We start from the raw sequence: 16,304 nt of genomic DNA, 5'->3' as shown, positions 1-16,304 counted from the left end.
CGCTCTGGAGGAAAGCGCAAGTGCATGCCCGCATTCGAGACGAGGACTGACTCCCCTGGGGAGACTCCAGAAGTACCCCAAGATCCATGTCAGCACTGGAGAGGAATCCTCAGGTTCCGGCCCCGACTCCACACAAGGTCTTAGGCCCCGGCATCGACGGGAGAGGAATCCCGAGACGCCCCCGAGGAACTCGCATGGGGCTGGCCTTTCCTGAGGCCACCAGAGCGGGTCCCTGAGGTCCCTGTCGTAAGTCGAGAGCACCTGCCGCAACTCGAGAAAATCCAGGAGGTTTTGCCCTCCAGGCGAGATGAGGCCCATTTCCGCTGAGGCTTCTCGAGGCCAATCACATCTAACCACTGGAACTTCCAAAGGGTCCTTCACACCCTTGCTGCAACTCAAGTAGTTCCCCGACATACCCGTCTCCACTCGAGAGGAAGCACGTGGTGTCCCGCACACATCCAGGGGAGCACCGTTTCGCCTCCTAGCTCGAGATGAGGGATCCATTCCCTGTTTCGTAGGGAAAGAATTCCCGGCGTTCCCGTCGCATCTCAGGAGGAGGCGCTCTCCACAGGAAAGGCGAGAAGAACTCCAGGGTCGTGCCACCATTCCAAGAGGCCCCCAGATGTGTCAGTCCATTCCCGAGGAACCTGTTTTCCCTGCACTGCCTTGAAGTTCAAGCCGAGGATCGACTCCCACCACGTGTGCACGTGGGACAGCCCTGTGGTAAAGCCTCGTGGGAAAGCCTCGTGGGAAAGACTCGAAGGAAAACCATAGATCCTTTGATCCACGCGGCGGCCTGCGTGACACTGCTGCTGCCGCTCTGGAGGAAAGCGCAAGTGCATGCCCGCATTCGAGACGAGGACTGACTCCCCTGGGGAGACTCCAGAAGTACCCCAAGATCCATGTCAGCACTGGAGAGGAATCCTCAGGTTCCGGCCCCGACTCCACACAAGGTCTTAGGCCCTGGCATCGACGGGAGAGGAATCCCGAGAGGCCCCCGAGGAACTCGCATGGGGACTGGCCTTTCCTGAGGCCACCAGAGCGGGTCCCTGAGGTCCCCGTCGTAAGTCGAGAGCACCTGCCGCAACTCGAGAAAATCCAGGAGGTTTTGCCCTCCAGGCGAGATGAGGCCCATTTCCGCTGAGGCTTCTCGAGGCCAATCACATCTAACCACTGGAACTTCCAAAGGGTCCTTCACACCATTGCTGCAACTCAAGAAGTTCCCCGACATACCCGTCTCCACTCGAGAGGAAGCACGTGGGGTCCCTCACACATCCAGGGGAGCCCCGTTTCCGCCTCCTAGCTCGAGATGAGGGATCCTTCCCTGTTTCGTAGGGAAAGAATTCCCGGCGTTCCCGTCGCATCTCAAGAGGAGGCGCTCTCCACAGGAAAGGCGAGAGGAACTCCAGGGTCGTGACACCATTCCAAGAGTCCCCCAGATGTGTCAGTCCATTCCAGAGGAACCTGTTTTCCCTGCACTGCCTTGACGTTCAAGCCGAGGATCGACTCCCACCACGTGTGCACGTGGGACAGCCCTGTGGGAAAGCCTCGTGGGAAAGCCTCGTGGGAAAGACTCGAGGGAAAACCATAGATCCTTTGATCCACGCGGCGGACTGCGTGACACTGCTGCTACCGCTCTGGAGGAAAGCGCAAGTGCATGCCTGCATTCGAGACGAGGACTGACTCCCCTGGGGAGACTCCAGAATTACCCCAAGATCCATGTCAGCACTGGAGAGGAATCCTCAGGTTCCAGCCCCGACTCCACACAAGGTCTTAGGCCCCAGCATCGACGGGAGAGGAATCCCGAGAGGCCCCCGAGGAACTCGCATGGGGACTGGCCTTTCCTGAGGCCACCAGAGCGGGTCCCTGAGGTCCCCGTCGTAAGTCGAGAGCACCTGCCGCAACTCGAGAAAATCCAGGAGGTTTTGCCCTCCAGGCGAGATGAGGCCCATTTCCGCTGAGGGTTCTCGAGGCTAATCACGTCTAACCACTGGAACTTCCAAAGGGTCCTTCACACCCTTGCTGCAACTCAAGAAGATCCCCGACATACCCGTCTCCACTCGAGAGGAAGCACGTGGGGTCCCGCACACATCCAGGGGAGCCCCGTTTCTGCCTCCTAGCTCGAGATGAGGGATCCTTTCCCTGTTTCGTAGAGAAAGAATTCCCGGCGTTCCCGTCGCATCTCAAGAGGAGGCGCTCTCCACAGGAAAGGCGAGAGGAACTCCAGGGTCGTGCCACCATTCCAAGAGTCCCCCAGATGTGTCAGTCCATTCCAGAGGAACCTGTTTTCCCTGCACTGCCTTGACGTTCAAGCCGAGGATCGACTCCCACCACGTGTGCACGTGGGACAGCCCTGTGGGAAAGCCTCGTGGGAAAGCCTCGTGGGAAAGACTCGAGGGAAACCCATAGATCCTTTAATCCACGCGGCGGACTGCGTGACACTGCTGCTACCGCTCTGGAGGAAAGCGCAAGTGCATGCCCGCATTCGAGACGAGGACTGACTCCCCTGGGGAGACTCCAGAAGTACCCCAAGATCCATGTCAGCACTGGAGAGGAATCCTCAGGTTCCGGCCCCGACTCCACACAAGGTCTTAGGCCCCGGCATCGACGGGAGAGGAATCCCGAGACGCCCCCGAGGAACTCGCATGGGGCTGGCCTTTCCTGAGGCCACCAGAGCGGGTCCCTGAGGTCCCTGTCGTAAGTCGAGAGCACCTGCCGCAACTCGAGAAAATCCAGGAGGTTTTGCCCTCCAGGCGAGATGAGGCCCATTTCCGCTGAGGCTTCTCGAGGTCAATCACATCTAACCACTGGAACTTCCAAAGGGTCCTTCACACCCTTGCTGCAACTCAAGAAGTTCCCCGACATACCCGTCTCCACTCGAGAGGAAGCACGTGGTGTCCCGCACACATCCAGGGGAGCACCGTTTCGCCTCCTAGCTCGAGATGAGGGATCCATTCCCTGTTTCGTAGGGAAAGAATTCCCGGCGTTCCCGTCGCATCTCAGGAGGAGGCGCTCTCCACAGGAAAGGCGAGAAGAACTCCAGGGTCGTGCCACCATTCCAAGAGGCCCCCAGATGTGTCAGTCCATACCCGAGAACCTGTTTTCCCTGCACTGCCTTGACGTTCAAGCCGAGGATCGACTCCCACCACGTGTGCACGTGGGACAGCCCTGTGGGAAAGCCTCGTGGGAAAGCCTCGTGGGAAAGACTCGAGGGAAAACCATAGATCCTTTGATCCACGCGGCGGACTGCGTGACACTGCTGCTACCGCTCTGGAGGAAAGCGCAAGTGCATGCCTGCATTCGAGACGAGGACTGACTCCCCTGGGGAGACTCCAGAATTACCCCAAGATCCATGTCAGCACTGGAGAGGAATCCTCAGGTTCCGGCCCCGACTCCACACAAGGTCTTAGGCCCCAGCATCGACGGGAGAGGAATCCCGAGAGGCCCCCGAGGAACTCGCATGGGGACTGGCCTTTCCTGAGGCCACCAGAGCGGGTCCCTGAGGTCCCCGTCGTAAGTCGAGAGCACCTGCCGCAACTCGAGAAAATCCAGGAGGTTTTGCCCTCCAGGCGAGATGAGGCCCATTTCCGCTGAGGGTTCTCGAGGCTAATCACGTCTAACCACTGGAACTTCCAAAGGGTCCTTCACACCCTTGCTGCAACTCAAGAAGATCCCCGACATACCCGTCTCCACTCGAGAGGAAGCACGTGGGGTCCCGCACACATCCAGGGGAGCCCCGTTTCTGCCTCCTAGCTCGAGATGAGGGATCCTTTCCCTGTTTCGTAGAGAAAGAATTCCCGGCGTTCCCGTCGCATCTCAAGAGGAGGCGCTCTCCACAGGAAAGGCGAGAGGAACTCCAGGGTCGTGCCACCATTCCAAGAGTCCCCCAGATGTGTCAGTCCATTCCAGAGGAACCTGTTTTCCCTGCACTGCCTTGACGTTCAAGCCGAGGATCGAATCCCACCACGTGTGCACGTGGGACAGCCCTGTGGGAAAGCCTCGTGGGAAAGCCTCGTGGGAAAGACTCGAGGGAAACCCATAGATCCTTTAATCCACGCGGCGGACTGCGTGACACTGCTGCTACCGCTCTGGAGGAAAGCGCAAGTGCATGCCCGCATTCGAGACGAGGACTGACTCCCCTGGGGAGACTCCAGAAGTACCCCAAGATCCATGTCAGCACTGGAGAGGAATCCTCAGGTTCCGGCCCCGACTCCACACAAGGTCTTAGGCCCCGGCATCGACGGGAGAGGAATCCCGAGACGCCCCCGAGGAACTCGCATGGGGACTGGCCTTTCCTGAGGCCACCAGAGCGGGTCCCTGAGGTCCCTGTCGTAAGTCGAGAGCACCTGCCGCAACTCGAGAAAATCCAGGAGGTTTTGCCCTCCAGGCGAGATGAGGCCCATTTCCGCTGAGGCTTCTCGAGGCCAATCACATCTAACCACTGGAACTTCCAAAGGGTCCTTCACACCCTTGCTGCAACTCAAGAAGTTCCCCGACATACCCGTCTCCACTCGAGAGGAAGCACGTGGTGTCCCGCACACATCCAGGGGAGCACCGTTTCGCCTCCTAGCTCGAGATGAGGGATCCATAACCTGTTTCGTAGGGAAAGAATTCCCGGCGTTCCCGTCGCATCTCAGGAGGAGGCGCTCTCCACAGGAAAGGCGAGAAGAACTCCAGGGTCGTGCCACCATTCCAAGAGGCCCCCAGATGTGTCAGTCCATTCCCGAGAACCTGTTTTCCCTGCACTGCCTTGACGTTCAAGCCGAGGATCGACTCCCACCACGTGTGCACGTGGGACAGCCCTGTGGGAAAGCCTCGTGGGAAAGCCTCGTGGGAAAGACTCGAAGGAAAACCATAGATCCTTTGATCCACGCGGCGGCCTGCGTGACACTGCTGCTGCCGCTCTGGAGGAAAGCGCAAGTGCATGCCCGCATTCGAGACGAGGACTGACTCCCCTGGGGAGACTCCAGAAGTACCCCAAGATCCATGTCAGCACTGGAGAGGAATCCTCAGGTTCCGGCCCCAACTCCACACAAGGTCTTAGGCCCTGGCATCGACGGGAGAGGAATCCCGAGAGGCCCCCGAGGAACTCGCATGGGGACTGGCCTTTCCTGAGGCCACCAGAGCGGGTCCCTGAGGTCCCCGTCGTAAGTCGAGAGCACCTGCCGCAACTCGAGAAAATCCAGGAGGTTTTGCCCTCCAGGCGAGATGAGGCCCATTTCCGCTGAGGCTTCTCGAGGCCAATCACATCTAACCACTGGAACTTCCAAAGGGTCCTTCACACCATTGCTGCAACTCAAGAAGTTCCCCGACATACCCGTCTCCACTCGAGAGGAAGCACGTGGGGTCCCTCACACATCCAGGGGAGCCCCGTTTCCGCCTCCTAGCTCGAGATGAGGGATCCTTCCCTGTTTCGTAGGGAAAGAATTCCCGGCGTTCCCGTCGCATCTCAAGAGGAGGCGCTCTCCACAGGAAAGGCGAGAGGAACTCCAGGGTCGTGACACCATTCCAAGAGTCCCCCAGATGTGTCAGTCCATTCCAGAGGAACCTGTTTTCCCTGCACTGCCTTGACGTTCAAGCCGAGGATCGACTCCCATCACGTGTGCACGTGGGACAGCCCTGTGGGAAAGCCTCGTGGGAAAGCCTCGTGGGAAAGACTCGAGGGAAAACCATAGATCCTTTGATCCACGCGGCGGACTGCGTGACACTGCTGCTACCGCTCTGGAGGAAAGCGCAAGTGCATGCCTGCATTCGAGACGAGGACTGACTCCCCTGGGGAGACTCCAGAATTACCCCAAGATCCATGTCAGCACTGGAGAGGAATCCTCAGGTTCCAGCCCCGACTCCACACAAGGTCTTAGGCCCCAGCATCGACGGGAGAGGAATCCCGAGAGGCCCCCGAGGAACTCGCATGGGGACTGGCCTTTCCTGAGGCCACCAGAGCGGGTCCCTGAGGTCCCCGTCGTAAGTCGAGAGCACCTGCCGCAACTCGAGAAAATCCAGGAGGTTTTGCCCTCCAGGCGAGATGAGGCCCATTTCCGCTGAGGGTTCTCGAGGCTAATCACGTCTAACCACTGGAACTTCCAAAGGGTCCTTCACACCCTTGCTGCAACTCAAGAAGATCCCCGACATACCCGTCTCCACTCGAGAGGAAGCACGTGGGGTCCCGCACACATCCAGGGGAGCCCCGTTTCTGCCTCCTAGCTCGAGATGAGGGATCCTTTCCCTGTTTCGTAGAGAAAGAATTCCCGGCGTTCCCGTCGCATCTCAAGAGGAGGCGCTCTCCACAGGAAAGGCGAGAGGAACTCCAGGGTCGTGCCACCATTCCAAGAGTCCCCCAGATGTGTCAGTCCATTCCAGAGGAACCTGTTTTCCCTGCACTGCCTTGACGTTCAAGCCGAGGATCGACTCCCACCACGTGTGCACGTGGGACAGCCCTGTGGGAAAGCCTCGTGGGAAAGCCTCGTGGGAAAGACTCGAGGGAAAACCATAGATCCTTTGATCCACGCGGCGGCCTGCGTGACACTGCTGCTACCGCTCTGGAGGAAAGCGCAAGTGCATGCCCGCATTCGAGAGTAGGACTGACTCCCCTGGGGAGACTCCAGAAGTACCCCAAGATCCATGTCAGCACTGGAGAGGAATCCTCAGGTTCCGGCCCAGACTCCACACAAGGTCTTAGGCCCTGGCATCGACGGGAGTGGAATCCCGAGAGGCCCCCGAGGAACTCGCATGGGGACTGGCCTTTCCTGAGGCCACCAGAGCGGGTCCCTGAGGTCCCCGTCGTAAGTCGAGAGCACCTGCCGCAACTCGAGAAAATCCAGGAGGTTTTGCCCTCCAGGCGAGATGAGGCCCATTTCCGCTGATGCTTCTCGAGGCCAATCACATCTAACCACTGGAACTTCCAAAGGGTCCTTCACACCCTTGCTGCAACTCAAGAAGTTCCCCGACATACCCGTCTCCACTCGAGAGGAAGCACGTGGTGTCCCGCACACATCCAGGGGAGCACCGTTTCGCCTCCTAGCTCGAGATGAGGGATCCATTCCCTGTTTCGTAGGGAAAGAATTCCCGGCGTTCCCGTCGCATCTCAGGAGGAGGCGCTCTCCACAGGAAAGGCGAGAAGAACTCCAGGGTCGTGCCACCATTCCAAGAGGCCCCCAGATGTGTCAGTCCATTCCCGAGGAACCTGTTTTCCCTGCACTGCCTTGACGTTCAAGCCGAGGATCGACTCCCACCACGTGTGCACGTGGGACAGCCCTGTGGGAAAGCCTCGTGGGAAAGCCTCGTGGGAAAGACTCGAAGGAAACCCATATATCCTTTAATCCACGCGGCGGACTGCGTGACACTGCTGCTGCCGCTCTGGAGGAAAGCGAAAGTGCATGCCCGCATTCGAGACGAGGACTGACTCCCCTGGGGAGACTCCAGAAGTACCCCAAGATCCATGTCAGCACTGGAGAGGAATCCTCAGGTTCCGGCCCCAACTCCACACAAGGTCTTAGGCCCCGGCATCGACGGGAGAGGAATCCCGAGAGGCCCCCGAGGAACTCGCATGGGGACTGGCCTTTCCTGAGGCCACCAGAGCGGGTCCCTGAGGTCCCCGTCGTAAGTCGAGAGCACCTGCCGCAACTCGAGAAAATCCAGGAGGTTTTGCCCTCCAGGCGAGATGAGGCCCATTTCCGCTGAGGGTTCTCGAGGCTAATCACGTCTAACCACTGGAACTTCCAAAGGGTCCTTCACACCCTTGCTGCAACTCAAGAAGATCCCCGACATACCCGTCTCCACTCGAGAGGAAGCACGTGGGGTCCCGCACACATCCAGGGGAGCCCCGTTTCTGCCTCCTAGCTCGAGATGAGGGATCCTTTCCCTGTTTCGTAGAGAAAGAATTCCCGGCGTTCCCGTCGCATCTCAAGAGGAGGCGCTCTCCACAGGAAAGGCGAGAGGAACTCCAGGGTCGTGCCACCATTCCAAGAGTCCCCCAGATGTGTCAGTCCATTCCAGAGGAACCTGTTTTGCCTGCACTGCCTTGACGTTCAAGCCGAGGATCGACTCCCACCACGTGTGCACGTGGGACAGCCCTGTGGGAAAGCCTCGTGGGAAAGCCTCGTGGGAAAGACTCGAGGGAAACCCATAGATCCTTTAATCCACGCGGCGGACTGCGTGACACTGCTGCTACCGCTCTGGAGGAAAGCGCAAGTGCATGCCCGCATTCGAGACGAGGACTGACTCCCCTGGGGAGACTCCAGAAGTACCCCAAGATCCATGTCAGCACTGGAGAGGAATCCTCAGGTTCCGGCTCCGACTCCACACAAAGTCTTAGGCCCCGGCATCGACGGGAGAGGAATCCCGAGACGCCCCCGAGGAACTCGCATGGGGACTGGCCTTTCCTGAGGCCACCAGAGCGGGTCCCTGAGGTCCCCGTCGTAAGTCGAGAGCACCTGCCGCAACTCGAGAAAATCCAGGAGGTTTTGCCCTCCAGGCGAGATGAGGCCCATTTCCGCTGAGGCTTCTCGAGGCCAATCACATCTAACCACTGGAACTTCCAAAGGGTCCTTAACACCATTGCTGCCACTCAAGAAGTTCCCCGACATACCCGTCTCCACTCGAGAGGAAGCACGTGGGGTCCCTCACACATCCAGGGGAGCCCCGTTTCCGCCTCCTAGCTCGAGATGAGGGATCCTTCCCTCTTTCGTAGGGAAAGAATTCCCGGCGTTCCCGTCGCATCTCAAGAGGAGCCGCTCTCCACAGGAAAGGCGAGAGGAACTCCAGGGTCGTGACACCATTCCAAGAGTCCCCCAGATGTGTCAGTCCATTCCAGAGGAACCTGTTTTCCCTGCACTGCCTTGACGTTCAAGCCGAGGATCGACTCCCACCACGTGTGCACGTGGGACAGCCCTGTGGGAAAGCCTCGTGGGAAAGCCCCGTGGGAAAGACTCGAGGGAAAACCATAGATCCTTTGATCCACGCGGCGGACTGCGTGACACTGCTGCTACCGCTCTGGAGGAAAGCGCAAGTGCATGCCTGCATTCGAGACGAGGACTGACTCCCCTGGGGAGACTCCAGAAGTACCCCAAGATCCATGTCAGCACTGGAGAGGAATCCTCAGGTTCCAGCCCCGACTCCACACAAGGTCTTAGGCCCTGGCATCGACGGGAGAGGAATCCCGAGAGGCCCCCGAGGAACTCGCATGGGGACTGGCCTTTCCTGAGGCCACAAGAGCGGGTCCCTGAGGTCCCCGTCGTAAGTCGAGAGCACCTGCCGCAACTCGAGAAAATCCAGGAGGTTTTGCCCTCCAGGCGAGATGAGGCCCATTTCCGCTGAGGGTTCTCGAGGCTAATCACGTCTAACCACTGGAACTTCCAAAGGGTCCTTCACACCCTTGCTGCAACTCAAGAAGATCCCCGACATACCCGTCGCCACTCGAGAGGAAGCACGTGGGTCCCGCACACATCCAGGGGAGCCCCGTTTCCGCCTCCTAGCTCGAGATGAGGGATCCTTTCCCTGTTTCGTAGGGAAAGAATTCCCGGCGTTCCCGTCGCATCTCAAGAGGAGGCGCTCTCCACAGGAAAGGCGAGAGGAACTCCAGGGTCGTGCCACCATTCCAAGAGTCCCCCAGATGTGTCAGTCCATTCCAGAGGAACCTGTTTTCCCTGCACTGCCTTGACGTTCAAGCCGAGGATCGACTCCCACCACGTGTGCACGTGGAACAGCCCTGTGGGAAAGCCTCGTGGGAAAGCCTCGTGGGAAAGACTCGAGGGAAAACCATAGATCCTTTGATCCACGAGGCGGACTGCGTGACACTGCTGCTACCGCTCTGGAGGAAAGCGCAAGTGCATGCCTGCATTCGAGACGAGGACTGACTCCCCTGGGGAGACTCCAGAAGTACCCCAAGATCCATGTCAGCACTGGAGAGGAATCCTCAGGTTCCGGCCCCGACGCCACACAAGGTCTTAGGCCCCGGCATCGACGGGAGCGGAATCCCGAGAGGCCCCCGAGGAACTCGCATGGGGACTGGCCTTTCCTGAGGCCACCAGAGCGGGTCCCTGAGGTCCCCGTCGTAAGTCGAGAGCACCTGCCGCAACTCGAGAAAATCCAGGAGGTTTTGCCCTCCAGGCGAGATGAGGCCCATTTCCGCTGAGGCTTCTCGAGGCCAATCACATCTAACCACTGGAACTTCCAAAGGGTTCTTCACACCATTGCTGCAACTCAAGAAGTTCCCCGACATACCCGTCTCCACTCGAGAGGAAGCACGTGGGGTCCCGCACACATCCTGGGGAGCCCCGTTTCTGCCTCCTAGCTCGAGATGAGGGATCCTTTCCCTGTTTCGTAGAGAAAGAATTCCCGGCGTTCCCGTCGCATCTCAAGAGGAGGCGCTCTCCACAGGAAAGGCGAGAGGAACTCCAGGGTCGTGCCACCATTCCAAGAGTCCCCCAGATGTGTCAGTCCATTCCAGAGGAACCTGTTTTCCCTGCACTGCCTTGACGTTCAAGACGAGGATCGACTCCCACCACGTGTGCACGTGGGACAGCCCTGTGGGAAAGCCTCGTGGGAAAGCCTCGTGGGAAAGACTCGAGGGAAAACCATAGATCCTTTGATCCACGCGGCGGACTGCGTGACAATGCTGCTACCGCTCTGGAGGAAAGCCGAAGTGCATGCCCGCATTGGAGACGAGGACTGAATCCCCTGGGGAGACTCCAGGGTACCCCAAGATCCATGTCAGCACTGGAGAGGAATCCTCAGGTTCCGGCCCCGACTCCACACAAGGTCTTAGGCCCTGGCATCGACGGGAGAGGAATCCCGAGAGGCCCCCGAGGAACTCGCATGGGGACTGGCCTTTCCTGAGGCCACCAGAGCGGGTCCCTGAGGTCCCCTTCGAAATTCGAGAGCACCTGCCGCAACTCGAGAAAATCCTGGAGGTTTTGCCCTCCAGGCAGGATGAGGCCCATTTCCGCTGAGGCTTCCCGAGGCCAATCACATCTAACCACTGGAACTTCCAAAGGGTCCTTCACACCATTGCTGCAACTCAAGAAGTTCCCCGACATACCCGTCTCCACACGAGAGGAAGCAAGTGGGGTCCCGCACACATCCAGGGGAGCCCCGTTTCCGCCTCCTAGCTCGAGATGAGGGATCATTTCCCTGTTTCGTAGGGAAAGAATTCCCGGCGTTCCCGTCGCATCTCAAGAGGAGGCGCTCTCCACAGGAAAGGCGAGAGGTACTCCAGGGTCATGACACAACTCCAAGAGTCCCCCAGATGTGTCAGTCCATTCCAGAGGAACCTGTTTTCCCTGCACTGCCTTGACGTTCAAGCCGAGGATCGACTTCCACCACGTGTGCACGTGGGACAGCCCTGTGGGAAAGCCTCGTGGGAAAGCCTATTGGGAAAGACTCGAGGGAAAACCATAGATCCTTTGATCCACGCGGCGGACTGCGTGACACTGCTGCTACCGCTCTGGAGGAAATCGCAAGTGCATGCCCGCATTCGAGACGAGGACTGACTCCCCTGGGGAGACTCCAGAAGTACCCCAAGATCCATGTCAGCACTGGAGAGGAATCCTCAGGTTCCGGCCTCGACTCCACACAAGGTCTTAGGCCCCGGCATCGACGGGAGAGGAATCCCGAGAGGCCCCCGAGGAACTCGCATGGGGACGGGCCTTTCCTGAGGCCACCAGAGCGGGTCCCTGAGGTCCACGTCGTAAGTCGAGAACACCTGCCGCAACTCGAGAAAATCCAGGAGGTTTTGCCCTCCAGGCGAGATGAGGCCCATTTCCGCTGAGGCTTCTCGAGGCCAATCACATCTAACCACTGGAACTTCCAAAGGGTCCTTCACACCACTGCTGCAACTCAAGAAGTTCCCCGACATACCCGTCTCCACTCGAGAGGAAGCACGTGGGGTCCCGCACACATCCAGGGGAGCCCCGTTTCTGCCTCCTAGCTCGAGATGAGGGATCCTTTCCCTGTTTCGTAGAGAAAGAATTCCCGGCGTTCCCGTCGCATCTCAAGAGGAGGCGCTCTCCACAGGAAAGGCGAGAGGAACTCCCGGGTCGTGCCACCATTCCAAGAGTCCCCCAGATGTGTCAGTCCATTCCAGAGGAACCTGTTTTCCCTGCACTGCCTTGACGTTCAAGCCGAGGATCGACTCCCACCACGTGTGCACGTGGGACAGCCCTGTGGGAAAGCCTCGTGGGAAAGCCTCGTGGGAAAGACTCGAGGGAAACCCATAGATCCTTTAATCCACGCGGCGGACTGCGTGACACTGCTGCTACCGCTCTGGAGGAAAGCGCAAGTGCATGCCCGCATTCGAGAGTAGGACTGACTCCCCTGGGGAGACTCCAGAAGTACCCCAAGATCCATGTCAGCACTGGAGAGGAATCCTCAGGTTCCGGCCCCGACTCCACACAAGGTCTTAGGCCCCGGCATCGACGGGAGAGGAATCCCGAGACGCCCCCGAGGAACTCGCATGGGGACTGGCCTTTCCTGAGGCCACCAGAGCGGGTCCCTGAGGTCCCTGTCGTAAGTTGAGAGCACCTGCCGCAACTCGAGAAAATCCAGGAGGTTTTGCCCTCCAGGCGAGATGAGGCCCATTTCCGCTGAGGGTTCTCGAGGCTAATCACGTCTAACCACTGGAACTTCCAAAGGGTCCTTCACACCCTTGCTGCAACTCAAGAAGATCACCGACATACCCGTCTCCACTCGAGAGGAAGCACGTGGGTCCCGCACACATCCAGGGGAGCCCCGTTTCCGCCTCCTAGCTCGAGATGAGGGATCCTTTCCCTGTTTCGTAGGGAAAGAATTCCCGGCGTTTCCGTCGCATCTCAAGAGGAGGCGCTCTCCACAGGAAAGGCGAGAGGAACTCCAGGGTCGTGCCACCATTCCAAGAGTCCCCCAGATGTGTCAGTCCATTCCAGAGGAACCTGTTTTCCCTGCACTGCCTTGACGTTCAAGCCGAGGATCGACTCCCACCACGTGTGCACGTGGGACAGCCCTGTGGGAAAGCCTCGTGGGAAAGCCTCGTGGGAAAGACTCGAGGGAAAACCATAGATCCTTTGATCCACGAGGCGGACTGCGTGACACTGCTGCTACCGCTCTGGAGGAAAGCGCAAGTGCATGCCCGCATTCGAGACGAGGACTCACTCCCCTGGGGAGACTCCAGAAGTACCCCAAGATCCATGTCAGCACTGGAGAGGAATCCTCAGGTTCCAGCCCCGACGCCACACAAGGTCTTAGGCCCCGGCATCGACGGGAGCGGAATCCCGATAGGCCCCCGAGGAACTCGCATGGGGACTGGCCTTTCCTGAGGCCACCAGAGCGGGTCCCTGAGGTCCCCGTCGTAAGTCGAGAGCACCTGCCGCAACTCGAGAAAATCCAGGAGGTTTTGCCCTCCAGGCGAGATGAGGCCCATTTCCGCTGAGGCTTCTCGAGGCCAATCACATCTAACCACTGGAACTTCCAAAGGGTCCTTCACACCCTTGCTGCAACTCAAGAAGTTCCCCGACATACCCGTCTCCACTCGAGAGGAAGCACGTGGGGTCCCGCACACATCCAGGGGAGCCCCGTTTCCGCCTCCTAGCTCGAGATGAGGGATCCTTTCCCTGTTTCGTAGGGAAAGAATTCCCGGCGTTCACGTCACATCTCAAGAGGAGGCGCTCTCCACAGGAAAGGCGAGAGGAACTCCAGGGTCATGACACCATTCCAAGAGTCCCCCAGATGTGTCAGTCCATTCCAGAGGAACCTGTTTTCCCTGCACTGCCTTGACGTTCAAGCCGAGGATCGACTCCCACCACGTGTGCACGTGGGACAGCCCTGTGGGAAAGCCTCGTGGGAAAGCCTCGTGGAAAAGACTCGAGGGAAAACCATATATCCTTTGATCCACGCGGCGGACTGCGTGACACTGCTGCTACCGCTCTGGAGGAAAGCGCAAGTGCATGCCCGCATTCGAGACGAGGACTGACTCCCCTGGGGAGACTCCAGAAGTACCCCAAGATCCATGTCAGCACTGGAGAGGAATCCTCAGGTTCCGGCACCGACTCCACACAAGGTCTTAGGCCCCGGCATCGACGGGAGAGGAATCCCGAGAGGCCCCCGAGGAACTCGCATGGGGACTGGCCTTTCCTGAGGCCAGCAGAGCGGGTCCCTGAGGTCCCCGTCGTAAGTCGAGAGCACCTGCCGCAACTCGAGAAAATCCAGGAGGTTTTGCCCTCCAGGCGAGATGAGGCCCATTTCCGCTGAGGCTTCTCGAGGCCAATCACATCTAACCACTGGAACATTCAAAGGGTTCTTCACACCATTGCTGCAACTCAAGAAGTTCCCCGACATACCCGTCTCCACTCGAGAGGAAGCACGTTGGGTCCCGCACACATCCAGGGGAGCCCCGTTTCTGCCTCCCAGCTCGAGATGAGGGATCCTTTCCCTGTTTCGTAGAGAAAGAACTCCCGGCGTTCCCGTCGCATCTCAAGAGGAGGCGCTCTCCACAGGAAAGGCGAGAGGAACTCCAGGGTCGTGACACCATTCCAAGTGTCCCCCAGATGTGTCAGTCTATTCCAGAGGAACCTGTTTTCCCTGCACTGCCTTGACGTTCAAGACGAGGATCGACTCCCACCACGTGTGCACGTGGGACAGCCCTGTGGGAAAGCCTCGTGGGAAAGCCTCGTGGGAAAGACTCGAGGGAAAACCATAGATCCTTTGATCCACGCGGCGGACTGCGTGACAATGCTGCTACCGCTCTGGAGGAAAGCGCAAGTGCATGCCCGCATTGGAGACGAGGACTGACTCCCCTGGGGAGACTCCAGAAGTACCCCAAGATCCATGTCAGCACTGGAGAGGAATCCTCAGGTTCCGGCCCCGACTCCACACAAGGTCTTAGGCCCTGGCATCGACGGGAGAGGAATCCCGAGAGGCCCCCGAGGAACTCGCATGGGGACTGGCCTTTCCTGAGGCCACCAGAGCGGGTCCCTGAGGTCCCCGTCGAAATTCGAGAGCACCTGCCGCAACTCGAGAAAATCCAGGAAGTTTTGCCCTCCAGGCGGGATGAGGCCCATTTCCGCTGAGGCTTCTCGAGGCCAATCACATCTAACCACTGGAACTTCCAAAGGGTCCTTCACACCATTGCTGCCACTCAAGAAGTTCCCCGACATACCCGTCTCCACTCGAGAGGAAGCACGTGGGGTCCCTCACACATCCAGGGGAGCCCCGTTTCCTCCTCCTAGCTCGAGATGAGGGATCCTTCCCTGTTTCGTAGGGAAAGAATTCCCGGCGTTCCCGTCGCATCTCAAGAGGAGGCGCTCTCCACAGGAAAGGCGAGAGGAACTCCAGGGTCGTGACACCATTCCAAGAGTCCCCCAGATGTGTCAGTCCATTCCAGAGGAACCTGTTTTCCCTGCACTGCCTTGACGTTCAAGCCGAGGATGGACTCCCACCACGTGTGCACGTGGGACAGCCCTGTGGGAAAGCCTCGTGGGAAAGCCTCGTGGGAAAGACTCGAGGGAAAACCATAGATTCTTTTTTTCCACGCGGCGGACTGCGTGACACTGCTGCTACCGCTCTGGAGGAAAGCGCAAGTGCATGCCCGCATTCGAGACGAGGACTGACTCCCCTGGGGAGACTCCAGAAGTACCCCAAGATCCATGTCAGCACTGGAGAGGAATCCTCAGGTTCCGGCCCCGACTCCACACAAGGTCTTAGGCCCTGTCATCGACGGGAGAGGAATCCCGAGAGGCCCCTCAGGAACTCGCATGGGGACTGGCCTTTCCTGAGGCCACCAGAGCGGTTCCCTGAGGTCCCCGTCGTAAGTCGAGAGCACCTGCCGCAACTCGAGAAAATCCAGGAGGTTTTGCCCTCCAGGCGAGATGAGGCCCATTTCCGCTGAGGCTTCTCGAGGCCAATCACATCTAACCACTGGAACTTCCAAAGGGTCCTTCACACCCTTGCTGCAACTCAAGAAGTTCCCCGACATACCCGTCTCCACACGAGAGGAAGCACGTGGGGTCCCGCACACATCCAGGGGAGCCCCGTTTCCGCCTCCTAGCTCGAGATGAGGGATCATTTCCCTGTTTCGTAGGGAAAGAATTCCCAGCGTTCCCCTCGCATCTCAAGAGGAGGCGCTCTCCACAGGAAAGGCGAGAGGAACTCCAGGGTCATGACACAACTTCAAGAGTCCCCCAGATGTGCCAGTCCATTCCAGAGGAACCTGTTTTCCCTGCACTGCCTTGACGTTCAAGCCGAGGATCGACTTCCAACACGTGTGCACGTGGGACAGCCCTGTGGGAAAGCCTCGTGGGAAAGCCTATTGGAAAAGACTCGAGGGAAAACCATAG

The sequence above is a fragment of the Ovis canadensis genome, chromosome 17 (genome assembly GCF_042477335.2).
Source record: "Ovis canadensis isolate MfBH-ARS-UI-01 breed Bighorn chromosome 17, ARS-UI_OviCan_v2, whole genome shotgun sequence".
In the NCBI taxonomy this organism is placed as follows: Eukaryota; Metazoa; Chordata; class Mammalia; order Artiodactyla; family Bovidae; genus Ovis; species Ovis canadensis.
The sequence above is the reverse complement of the archived record's forward strand: the minus strand, read 5'-3'. Positions refer to the sequence as shown.